Genomic DNA, 12331 nt, shown 5'->3' on the forward strand with positions numbered 1-12331 from the left:
AAATCATTTTGATACATGAACATTATACATATCTGTACTAGTTCACTTGTTTTGTTTTATAGTATAAGGTACAGGTCTGCACAACTTTTACTGCGTTACACCACGTATTTATTATTAACATGCTTATTTTTGAGTGTTCAGTATTTCCATACCATGTAATTTTTGTAATGACTGTACTAAATGGAAGCGCTGTACGAAAAGGAGAGAGCGAGTGATACATAGACAGTCGGAGAGTTCAACAGAGTGTGTGCGAGAGAGTACTCGTTAACATATAGGAGCGGTTCGGTGTCTTTTCGAACTGTGAATATGCTAAATACTCAAGAAAGAATAGGCAGTATCTATGTAAGGTGTCAGGCAAATCCAACTCCTTCCATGAAAACCCTGACATGATAGCAAATCCAGCAGTAAGTCACATAGCTCCGAATAAATCCTGACATTAAATTAACCAAAGTAATACGATCAACGAGTGAGCAAATGGAATACCACAGACTAACACAAGAACGCCTAAATGGATGTCATACCTTCCCACCGTGAAACAGACACAGTTCCGAGGGGAGAAACGAGAACAGAAGCAGAAAGCAGAATCGTGTAGGCTAGGAGGCCCTACGATAAGGGATAGACACCCACGACGCCAGCCGACCACCAGAACCACCCCCCAGCCCATGTTAAAAGATAGAGCCCTTCAGAAGAACAGTATATATCTTATGATAACACAAAAAGGGCCACACCAGCTGCAAGTTTTAGCGTGAGACTTTTTCGCGTCTCTGTTACGTTGCAAACGTTAAAAACATTGCCCCACCACGAAAACTATAACGTTTCTCATTGGATAGACAGAATTTTTGTAGGCGGAGCTTAAGGTTAACATTGAGAGCCTGATTGGTCGGTTGAAAACACAGCCAGATAGCTTTTTTAAAAGTAACTTCGGTAAATTGTAGTAAGGAAGGAGTGAGTTGCTTCCGAGACGGCGAGGTGCGTGGAGCTGTGCCCCTTCCGCCCGCTGACGCTGCCTAAACACCGACAAGGTATGAACGCACATGATGCAGCATTTTTGAGCGCATAAAGCTTCACTCAGAACTGCAGAGGTCTCATCTGTAACATCCTCTTTTTACGTAATACTAGTTTCGATCGTCAATTAAATCTCATTGCGTTCACATTTGCTATGTGAAGCAAAAATCTGAAACGCTATGATTTTTCTGTTATATAATTATTGAGAAGCCACATCAGCCACTGTAATTTACGACAAGTTAGATAAGTAATTAAAGATAATTGAGGGTCACTGTAGACCATTTTGATAGTTTTCTCTTTTATGAAACTTAACTTAAATCTAGATTATAGATGTGATATGGCATAGGTCATCCGTCGATCCATTGTAGAACTTGGAAACCCATTCAGGGAATATTCGTTCACATTTTTGTAGAACGCAGTTGCTTTTTATCATCCTGTATTAAAATATTTCCTCTTATCAATAGTGCAATTTATAAACAATGTTTTGTGAGTAGAATAAAATTTCCAATGGTAAACGTAACTACTTTTTCGACGTTATTTTACCAGCTAACTAAAAATAGGAAAGCCTTGAACCTCTTCCACTAAATTTAGTTGGTGTTAAGATTCTTGTACAGGGAATGCAGTGGCGCTGACGCTGAAATCATTAAGTATGTGATTACATCATCGCTAGTCTCACTGAACTCTTCTGAACTCTACATGTCATGTGTGCGCTGGCGACTTCTTACCAGCAACAGGTCCCAAGTTCAAACTAGTCAATTCCCTAAAAAACACGCTCAGAGCGTCGTTGCGCAAAGTGGTAGGGAGACACGACTTAGAACAGACACCACGCAGAATGTTAGATCTATACCAAATGGTTTATTTATTTATTTAATTTGTGACGTGTTTCACTCTTACAAGAGCACCATCAGGCACCTAGGGGAAAAACACATTTCCTCTGAACAAATTTATGAGCCAGGAATCAGCTACAAAGCTAGTGTCAGTTAAATAAAGCAATTGCCATACCACGACCTGAGTTGTGAATAGAGCGTAACCAAAGACAAACTCACAGGGTAAAAACACTCGAGAACCACTGGAAAGTGTACAGGAAGTCCCGCAGTCATCAAAAACGGCACGTCATCCAGTCTCGGGATCGGAAGTATATATTTTTAACAAAGAAAGGGCAATTTAAAAAATATTCTCCCTATGCGCAACAACTGAAATCTTCTTTCTATCGCCCACCATCCATAAATGATCTAGATATTCTGCATGTTGTACAAAAAGGCAAGAAGAATTCGAAATTTCGAAACAGTCTATGTTAAGAGCCCAGGCCTGCTCAACGAAGAACTGACGTTCTATAACCGGGGTACTTCCAGGCTATGATGTTACTTTTTAAATGAATGTCTGTGCACACGTGGCTTTGGTTTATACATTGATATGGTTTAGTTGTGCTTCCTTGTTTTATCTTATATAATGAACCTAAGTTTATCGTTACTCTGTGACTACATTCTCTGTTTTCCTATGTGGCGGCGCCACCTACTACGGTCTCGATCACTTCGATTCATAGTTTTGCAGAAGGAGCCGTCAAAGTGTCTCATAAGGACGCTTTATACTACTGACCTTTGTTGTAAACATGCCCTAGGTAGGTATTAAGAGCGAATAGGCGCAAAGACATGTAAAGTGTTACCCTTGTACAGTTTTATTCCTTATATTACTCACATACTTTGTGAGCCAAGGTCTCTTAACCCTCAATATTTGTTCCTTTATCTCCATCCTTATTTACGTGATTTCTTATGTTTATTCCGCCTGCCACTCTTCGCCTTGAAACATATTCTTATTTATTTCCATAGGTGGCTGTGCCCGGGATATTTTATTGGACGAAGTGCCATTTTTGGTGGTTGTGGGACGTTTTGTACTCTTGAGACAGCGGTCTTCAAGTGTTTTTACTTGGTGAGTGAGCCGTAGTACAGTTAGCTTTGAAAAGCGCGCCGCAGCGCCTAGCGTGAAGGAGTTGCCCTCCGTTTACTGAAGGTGGCGCCGTTATCGCAATCGAAGGCTTCGGTGTCTCCCTCTGGCGGGAAGGGGAAAAGTGGGCTGTTCGCGTGGGTTTAAGAAGTGGCTGGATTGGCTCTTCTGAGGGTTGGCAGTCGGAACATCAAGAAGTGATTTCTCTGCCGGTGCTAGAGGGACAGCACGCAGACCGCGGCATCAGCGTAAGCGACGTGGGCAGCGTCTCCGTGGTATGGGGCGTTAACTGCTCGTCGCGAAAGGAATCTTCCTGAGCGCGGGTCCGCAAGGGGCCTAATCTGCAGTTCGGCCGTATGGTGTCGACCTGCGAGCAGGTTCTGAAATTCGGCGCGCCTTCCTGCGTCAGTTGAAACGGCTAGCAGCGGGCGGCTCGGCAGAGCATTTGGAGGTGCTGCGTTGGTTCAGTCCTGGGAGTCGTAACGCATTAGAAGTTGAGTATTTATTGTTAACAGATTTTATGAAGTTTAATTGTATTCAATTTACTTATTCTTGTTAATTATACCAGGCGTATTTTTTTTCGTCTGCCCACCAGCGGGAAGGTGGTAATATTAGAAAGGGTGGTCCGTTTGTCCCCTTTTGAGGACGAAAGGGGGGGAGTCAAAGTAAATCTGTGGTTCGGATTGCTTCTTTCCCCTCCCAGATTACCTACGGGTTTATTCGACTGCTAGCCTCTGTCATGTCTGAGAAAAAATGGTTCAAATGGCTCTGAGCACTATGAGACTTAACATCTGTGGTCATCAGTCTCCTAGAACTTAGAACTACTTAAACCTAACTAACCTCAGGACATCACACACATCCATGCCCGAGGCAGGATTCGAACCTGCGACCGTAGCGGTCACGCGGTTCCAGACTGAAGCGCCTAGAACCGCACGGCCACACCGGCCGGCTGTCTGTGAAAGTCTAAGGCACCAATGACTGTACCGTTTAAAATGCAAGGCACTAAGACCTGATCCATTCTCTCGCCTGCCATAACTAGTATTACTAGACTCACGTGTAAAAGGTACCTCAAGAAAAAAGACAAATTCCTTTTGTCTCGTGGTAAGAACTAGCATAGCACTGTTCCTGCTCATCTGGGAGCTGTAACTTGCGTAAATTTGTGTTTAGGTATATTTGGTTATGTAAGCAAGGTTGTTAATGTACGCCGTAGTGGCTCTTTATATATTGTTTCTAGTCAGCAAAAAACTGTTGTGTGTTTTTCCAATTCAATACCTTTTAAGGCTTGTACTCAGTGTGATTATGTGTTTTATGCATGTAGTTGGTTATTAGTGTGTTTTCTTGCCGTGCAAAAGTTTGTCATTTCATTACGGGTAGAAATTGTTGCCTTGAAAGGAGAATGTTGGAAATGTTCGCAAGTCCCACCTGGCGAGCGTGTGTGTTTGCCGTAAGTTAACTGGCAGAAATGTGTAAAATTTGTTTTTTATATGTGTAGGAAATGTTAATATTATTAACTGTGAGTGTCCCCCTCCCTGTGCATGACTCATGCGTTTTGGTTTTTCTATTTTGAGAACTTTTGTAAACAGGATTGTCTTCATATGTTGCAGACAAGTTAGATTCTGCGCCATTTAATGAATGGAGTAAAATTCACCTGTAATTCGGCTGAACATGAGATATTATACAGCGTCGCGTTGCATACGTTAAATTGCTTGCCTGTGCTTGCCTTTTACGGGCGTGAAATTTTTTATATTAATTTAATAATTTAAGTCCTTTCCTATTGTAAATTGTGACATCTTTGTAAAATGATTGTTGGTCTTTTTTTAAAAATATCGTAAAGTCTTGCACCAAATTTCAGTAAAGAGTGTTATTGAAAATTGTGTGTAATTTCACTAGTTATTCCTTGGCACCTACTTCCACTTTACACTTTGTGTATTGAATGAGATTAATAACCTTTGGTGAACCAGTAGTAATTTTACGGTTCAGTGAGTTTATCTTTGGTTACGTTCTTTCCACAACTCAGGTCGTTGTTTCCCAGTTGCTTTATTTAATTGTCAATGTAGCTTTAAAGCTGATTCCTGGCTCATAACTTAGTTCTGAGGAAACTTGTTTTTTCTCCTAGATGTCTGATGATGCTCTTGTGAGAGTGAAACGCATCACAAATTAAATAAATAAAAAACCATTTTGTAGCAAAGACTGCCTGTTCTTTAATGAACATCTCAAGAGGTTGTTATACCATTAGCCGAAAAATGGAGTGGTATGACTTAAGGCAAAATACTGTCGAACAATTACATTTAGAATGCTGAATGGACTTAACATTGCCATCAGAGTTATGTAAAGAAAGTATCAGCATGATTCAACAGTATGAACCTCATGAAATGCAACAAACTACACTGCCTGACAAAACGAGTGAAGCATCCAAAAGACATGGTCGGATGTTAATGTTGCTTCGTACACGTACTCACCATCGGCGGATACGTAAAGGATCAGAGTTCTGATTCTCTGTGAGCGGAACAACGCCCACCAGAATGCATTAGTGTTGTTCGTGTTTAGTGTTATTATCAGGCGTGTTATGGTGTGTAGGGGGCGCGAACAGCGTCACATGTTATCACGGTTAAGCACAGAGATGCCACTTCCTCGTGTGAACCAGTGTTATCAGCAAGTGACATAGTTTGAAAGGGAGGCTACTGTGTGTCTGCGTACAGTCGGCTGGGCGAATCGTGTAATATCCAAGTTTTTGGGGCATTCAAATACGACGGTGGCCCGATATTTGTCGGCGTGGGAGAGTGAGGGCAGGCATACCTGACGTCAAGTTTCCGATCGACCACGCCCTCCACCACAAGGGAGGATCGCCGTATTGTGCACCAAGGATATCGTAATCCCTTCACATTGCACTTGCCGTCCGAGGACAAATAATGGACTCCCTGTAAGATTGTGTTTTGTCCTGCATCATTGGTCGGTGATAAGCAGCAACCGGACTAAGAAATTGCCCTCTCATAGGTAGGCTACCCTAACACCACAACACAAAAAGTCCTGTTTGTATTGACGTCGAGAGCGGGAATCGTATACTGCTGATGAATGTTCAGAACAGAAACATTTAATACAATGTGTCTCAACACTTTTAAGAGATCTTCTGTTTCACTGTATCAATTACAGCCACAGTATGAACTATATAGCAGCGTGGGATTAGCCAAGCGCTCAAACGCACTGAAAAAAAAAAAAAAAAAAAAAAATCAAATGGCTCTGAGCACTATTCGACTTAACTTCTGAGGTCATCAGTTGCCTAGAACTTAGAACTAATTAAACCTAACTAACCTAAGGACATCACACACATCCATGCCCGAGGCAGGATTCGAACCTGCGACCGTAGCGGTCGCTCGGCTCCAGACTGTAGCGCCTTGAACCGCACGGCCACTCCGGCCGGCTACGGCGTTGCAGTCATGGACTGTGCGGCCGATCCCGGCGGAGGTTCGAGTCCTCCCTCGGGCATGGGTGTGTGTGTTTGTCCTTAGGTTAGTTAGGTTTAATTAGTTCTAAGTTCTAGGCGACTGATGACCTTAGCAGTTAAGTCCCATAACATTTCACACACATTTGAACATTTTTTTTATGAACTATATAGAAGGGTCAGGAGACATGCAGTCAACTGTAAGATGATCTGAGAAAGAACACGAAGGACGAATGGGAACTGTTTTGGATTGGGTACGTCACAAAAATCAATGGATCAATGCAGAGTGTTTGAAAGTGGCTGTAACACAGAAGCTATATCCCACAAAGCCTAGAGTTCCTATATTTTCCCTGTAATCAGTAACAATTATGTTGTAGCCGAATACAATACGCGGTAGTGTTAAGATGTGAAATTATATTTTGAAGAACAAAACAGTCTTGTTGTGATAGCTAAGAAATTACATTCCACAGACTAAATTTATTAAAGGTACACATGTTTCGTTTTTGAAATTTCATTTGTTTGTAAAATGTGTACATGAAAATAAACACATGCTTCTAGAAACAATGAAGTTACTGAACATTAGTGGGAGTCTTGATATTTAAGTCGGATAATGCTGCACTGTAATGATGTTGGGTGAAAACCCGAAACGCGTCTTTGCATAAATAAAGCTGTATCAAAAATGGCTGTAAATTTCTTCAAGTGATGGTACACAGTATGTTACTTAAATAATATTTCTAGTAACATGTTGCCTCCTATAATTACAATGCATTCCTTTAACGATAGACGGCATGGACGTCATGCTGGAGAAGATAAATTTTTACGCTACGTCCACCTACTGTCGTCGCTGGCGAAGTGATGTTACCTGTAACACAGATCCAACCATATATAGTCTTATCGTGCCTCCCATACATCCAATACGGAGCAGATCTGGTGAGAGTGAATTAGGGAGGAGAGCACGGCAGGAAAAGAGAGAGGTACTTACACAATGTTGTGCAGGAAGGATATAGATCACTGACTTTTAATTAAAATCACCACAGTGGGATGAATGATGTTCTGGATTAAACCGACACTGTTCGGAATTTTTTCCGTACTTCAGAGGTAGGAGAAGGTACGCGAAAAGGTACTGGTGGAAGCGAAGCAGTGAGGGAAGGTTGTGAGTCGTGCTCGGTCAGCTCAGTGGGTAGAGCACTTGCTCACAAAAGATACAGTTTCCTCGCTTAAGACCTGTTCCGGCACACAGTTGTAGTCCGCAGAGAATTTTCGTTTGGATCAAATGGCTTTAAGCACTATGGGACTTAACATCTGTGGTCATCAGTCCCCTAGACTTAGAACTACTTAAATCTAACTAATCTAAGGACATCACACACATCCATGCCCGAAGCAGGATTCGAACCTGCGACCGTAGCAGCAGCGCGGTTTCGGACTGAAGCGCCTAGAACCGCTCGGCCACAGTGGCCGGCTTTCGTTTGGAGATGTATGCATCGATCTTTCGAGAAACAAAATATGGTCTGAATGCTCACTATATGAACCAACTCAGGGCTTTTATCTCTGGGGGAAAGGTTGAGCAAGAGGTCTACATGGAAACACTGACGACTCCCGAATACATGAACTTCCTCATAACACGGGCCAGTCCTGAGATAATTCCAGATGAAATTCAGTACTGTCTATCCGGAATCACTTTATACACTCCTGGAAATGGAAAAAAGAACACATTGACACCGGTGTGTCAGACCCACCATACTTGCTCCGGACACTGCGAGAGGGCTGTACAAGCAATGATCACACGCACGGCACAGCGGACACACCAGGAACCGCGGTGTTGGCCGTCGAATGGCGTTAGCTGCGCAGCATTTGTGCACCGCCGCCGTCAGTGTCAGCCAGTTTGTCGTGGCATACGGAGCTCCATCGCAGTCTTTAACACTGGTAGCATGCCGCAACAGCGTGGACGTGAACCGTATATGCAGTTGACGGACTTTGAGCGAGGGCGTATAGCGGGCATGCGGGAGGCCGGGTGGACGTACCGCCGAATTGCTCAACACGTGGTGCGTGAGGTCTCCACAGTACATCGATGTTGTCGCCAGTGGTCGGCGGAAGGTGCACGTGCCCGTCGACCTGGGACCGGACCGCAGCGACGCACGGATGCACGCCAAGACCGTAGGATCCTACGCAGTGCCGTAGGGGACCGCACCGCCACTTCCCAGCAAATTAGGGACACTGTTGCTCCTGGGGTATCGGTGAGGACCATTCGCAACCGTCTCCATGAAGCTGAGCCACGGCCCCGCACACCGTTAGACCGTCTTCCGCTCACGCCCCAACATCTTGCAGCCCGCCTCCAGTGGTGTCGCGACAGGCGTGAATGGAGGGACGAATGGAGACGTGTCGTCTTCATCGATGAGAGTCGGTTCTGCCTTGGTGCCAATGATGGTCGTATGCGTGTTTGGCGCCGTGCAGGTGAGCGCCACAATCAGGACTGCATACGACTGAGGCACACAGGGCCAACACCTGGAATCATGGTGTGGGGAGCGATCTCCTACACTGGCCGTTCACCTCTGGTGATCGTCGAGGGGACACTGAATAGTGCACGGTACATCCAAACCGTCATCGAACCCATCGTTCTACCATTCCTAGACCGGCAAGGGAACTTGCTGTTCCAACAGGACAATGCACGTTCGCATGTATCCCGTGCCACCTAACGTGCTCTAGAAGGTGTAAGTCAACTACCCTGGCCAGCAAGATCTCCGGATCTGTCCCCCATTGAGCATGTTTGGGACTGGACGAAGCGTCGTCTCACGCGGTCTGCACGTCCAGCACGAACGCTGGTCCAACTGAGGCGCCAGGTGGAAATGGCATGGCAAGCCGTTCGACAGGACTACATCCAGCATCTCTACGATCGTCTCCATGGGAGAATAGCAGCCTGCATTGCTGCGAAAGGTGGATATACACTGTACTAGTGCCGACATTGTGCATGCTCTGTTGCCTGTGTCTATGTGCCTGTGGTTCTGTCAGTGTGATCATATGATGTTGTAATGTTGTCGCTTTAATTTGTTATGTGAAAGCGGTGCTGATAGACAATAAAAGAGGGTTAAAAGCTGTGGGCTATCTGAGGAAGTTAACGTTGCATTACTGAGCAACTGTTTCACCAGGTATCCAATCTAGCTTACCAAATTTCCAACCAGACTAACATTAATTATAATCTTTTAATAGTCATACGAAAACCGGTGATACATATATAAAAAAGAGAATTTAAATAAAAATAAATAAATCAGTTTATATTTGGAAATTTATTTTAACATTGATCATTGAAATTTCAGCATATTAAACTTGAGTCATAACTAAGCTGGTGCCTTATTTTGGATTGTGAAAATGTGAGTTTGTAATCTTACGGAACACATCAAATAGGGAGCCAAGATTGGGAGACTGCATACAACACTACATTCATAAAATAACACACGAAGAACATTGAAACATATGTAAGAGGAAATTAACTACAACCAACCGATTCAATTTTCACCCAAAGAAGTAACGTTCGTAACGCAATCCTGGCCGTCATGTAATTACCACACACTGGTATACTAAATTCATACTAACTCTCTGTGAAATCTTCCCGAAAAGAATAGCTGAGAGCTACTTTGATGATTACACCACATGCTTCACGTGGTTAACTTGCTTTACACAAAGAGTGCAATGCCACAATAATTTTGATAATTAAAATAAATTAGATCGAAAAGCAATTTACAAAAGAAAAACCTCGAACTGGTTACTATCGTCTTACTATTAACTTGATGGGTCAAACAATTGTATAAGCACGTGGTACTGGTCTCACAAAGTACACTCCACGTGGATTGAACATAAAGAAAAGTTGCTATATTGAAAAATATTGTTAAGGCGAGACGTTATAATCTCACGCACATTCGTATTTAAGATTGATGATCTTAGAGTTACTGATCAACACGTGGTTCCACTTTACTCACAAACTAGTGACAAAGCAACTACTGTAAAATAATCTGAAGTTCGCACTCGAAATACACTGCGTTGCAACTTAAGATAACATTAGATATTTTAGAGCTAAACCTGAAATAAAGTTGATTAAATTTTCAGTTAGGCTGAACTTAAGAAATCCATTGTCCTGCGGACATAGCAGACACGCGCTTAGCCGGAGATCTTACCACTTCAGACGCTCGCCGTGGACAGACTGACCTGCGCTCCTACCGAGCGTGCTTCCCGATACAAAACGGAAGTGACCAGAGGGGCAGCTTCCTATACCAACATGACAAGGGACGGACAGAACCATACTAAGGATAGAAACCTCTTTGCTTTTAGAAAGCATAGCTACCTGTTCCGACGTTGGTCCTACTGTTCTCTAGCAGATAGGCTTGCCTGCTACCCTCAAGCATGCAACTAGAAATACATTTGCTCATTCATCCTCTCACACAGAAGGGAAGGGGGATGACAGTATCTTATCATATACAGTACATAAAAGAAAGCGGATGTAGGTTCCGTATGAGACTGTGTGACATGAATTGCATATAAACTATGTTTTAAAGTGTAGTAGTGTGACAGATCGTTCTTGTTTATGTGGAAAAGTAACACTGCTCACTCTCCTCCCAGATAGTCAGAAACACCACAGTGAATTTAGAAGAGGAATTTGTGCCGTAAATGGCAACAGATTTAAGAAATTAACATGAAAGGAATCCAACAGAGACCTTCCATAACCCCAACGCTCCGGGAAAAGACTGTGCAGGGAATTTTCTGGCCATGCTAGGACATTCCCAAGCAGGCTTCTCACACCCAACTTAAACCAAAAATGTAAAGAAAAGGCAAAAGGTCACCAGCTACTTGCTAAAACACAACAATTTCAACACATCTTTAGAATCTACTAATTTCAAAGAGAAAAATAAACAATCTGTGACACCTGTTTAAAAGATAGTGTAGACTTAATTCGGTCAGCAAGTAAAAACAATGGTTCCTGTGTCATTAATATGAAAACAATTTCTGGTTGTTACCCCTATGGAGTTCACCAGTATTTGCTCATTGCAAGAGCCAGCTGATCACAGGAAATTTTATGACTGTTTATTAACAAGTAAAATTTATGAAAATAGAAAAGGTACCACAGCAATTTTAAAAAACATGTAAATAACATCAATATTATAAAGCAGAACATTACAATGCACAATCCGCAAAAACAAAAAAAAGATAAGAGAAAAAACATATTTTACAAAGTGGTTATCGCAAAAAAAATTCTATATCACATAAAACTAATAATTTGTAGAATTAAAATATCTTTGTGGCACTAATTTAATCACTCTACTATATTTCAGTTAGTTATCAAACGTTGATCACTATGTCATTATACTGGAACTGCAATTAATTATGTGATTGTTACCCTTAAGGGGTTCCTCACTGTAAATATGCCCCATGCAAAGGCTAATCGATCACTGTCCAATGAGCATGAATAGCTGTCTGACTGATAAACGAACCAATGCCACAGGAATGAATTTACGAAACAAAATATCACAAACCTAATACAACACACAAAACAAACATTGAGAAATAAAACAGCTCTGAAAGTACAGTAGTCAACGTCTAAAAAAACACCAATAACTGAAACACCTGCAAAATACAAGAGTCAAAGTCTAAAAAAAAAATAGAACACTTGCAAAATACAAGAGTCAGTCTAATAAATCGAACCCCTGCAAAACACACGAGTCTAAGTTTCTCTGACAGAACACACGTATATGCATTGGACTAAGAACCGTATCATCACTGTTCACTGACACACTAAGTAGTTCCATTGTTCCGAGGCACAATATAAGTGGAGGGGGAGTTCGTCGCCGCAGCTGTCAGTAGGGATTTTTGTCCATCTGTTGCGTGCAATCCCGCCTTCTCTGCCCTCTCATGAAGTTTCTCTTGGTGGCCCGTGTCACCTACATCTCGATTTGGTTCCAT

Source organism: Schistocerca gregaria, chromosome X (assembly GCF_023897955.1).
Source record: "Schistocerca gregaria isolate iqSchGreg1 chromosome X, iqSchGreg1.2, whole genome shotgun sequence".
Taxonomy (NCBI): Eukaryota; Metazoa; Arthropoda; class Insecta; order Orthoptera; family Acrididae; genus Schistocerca; species Schistocerca gregaria.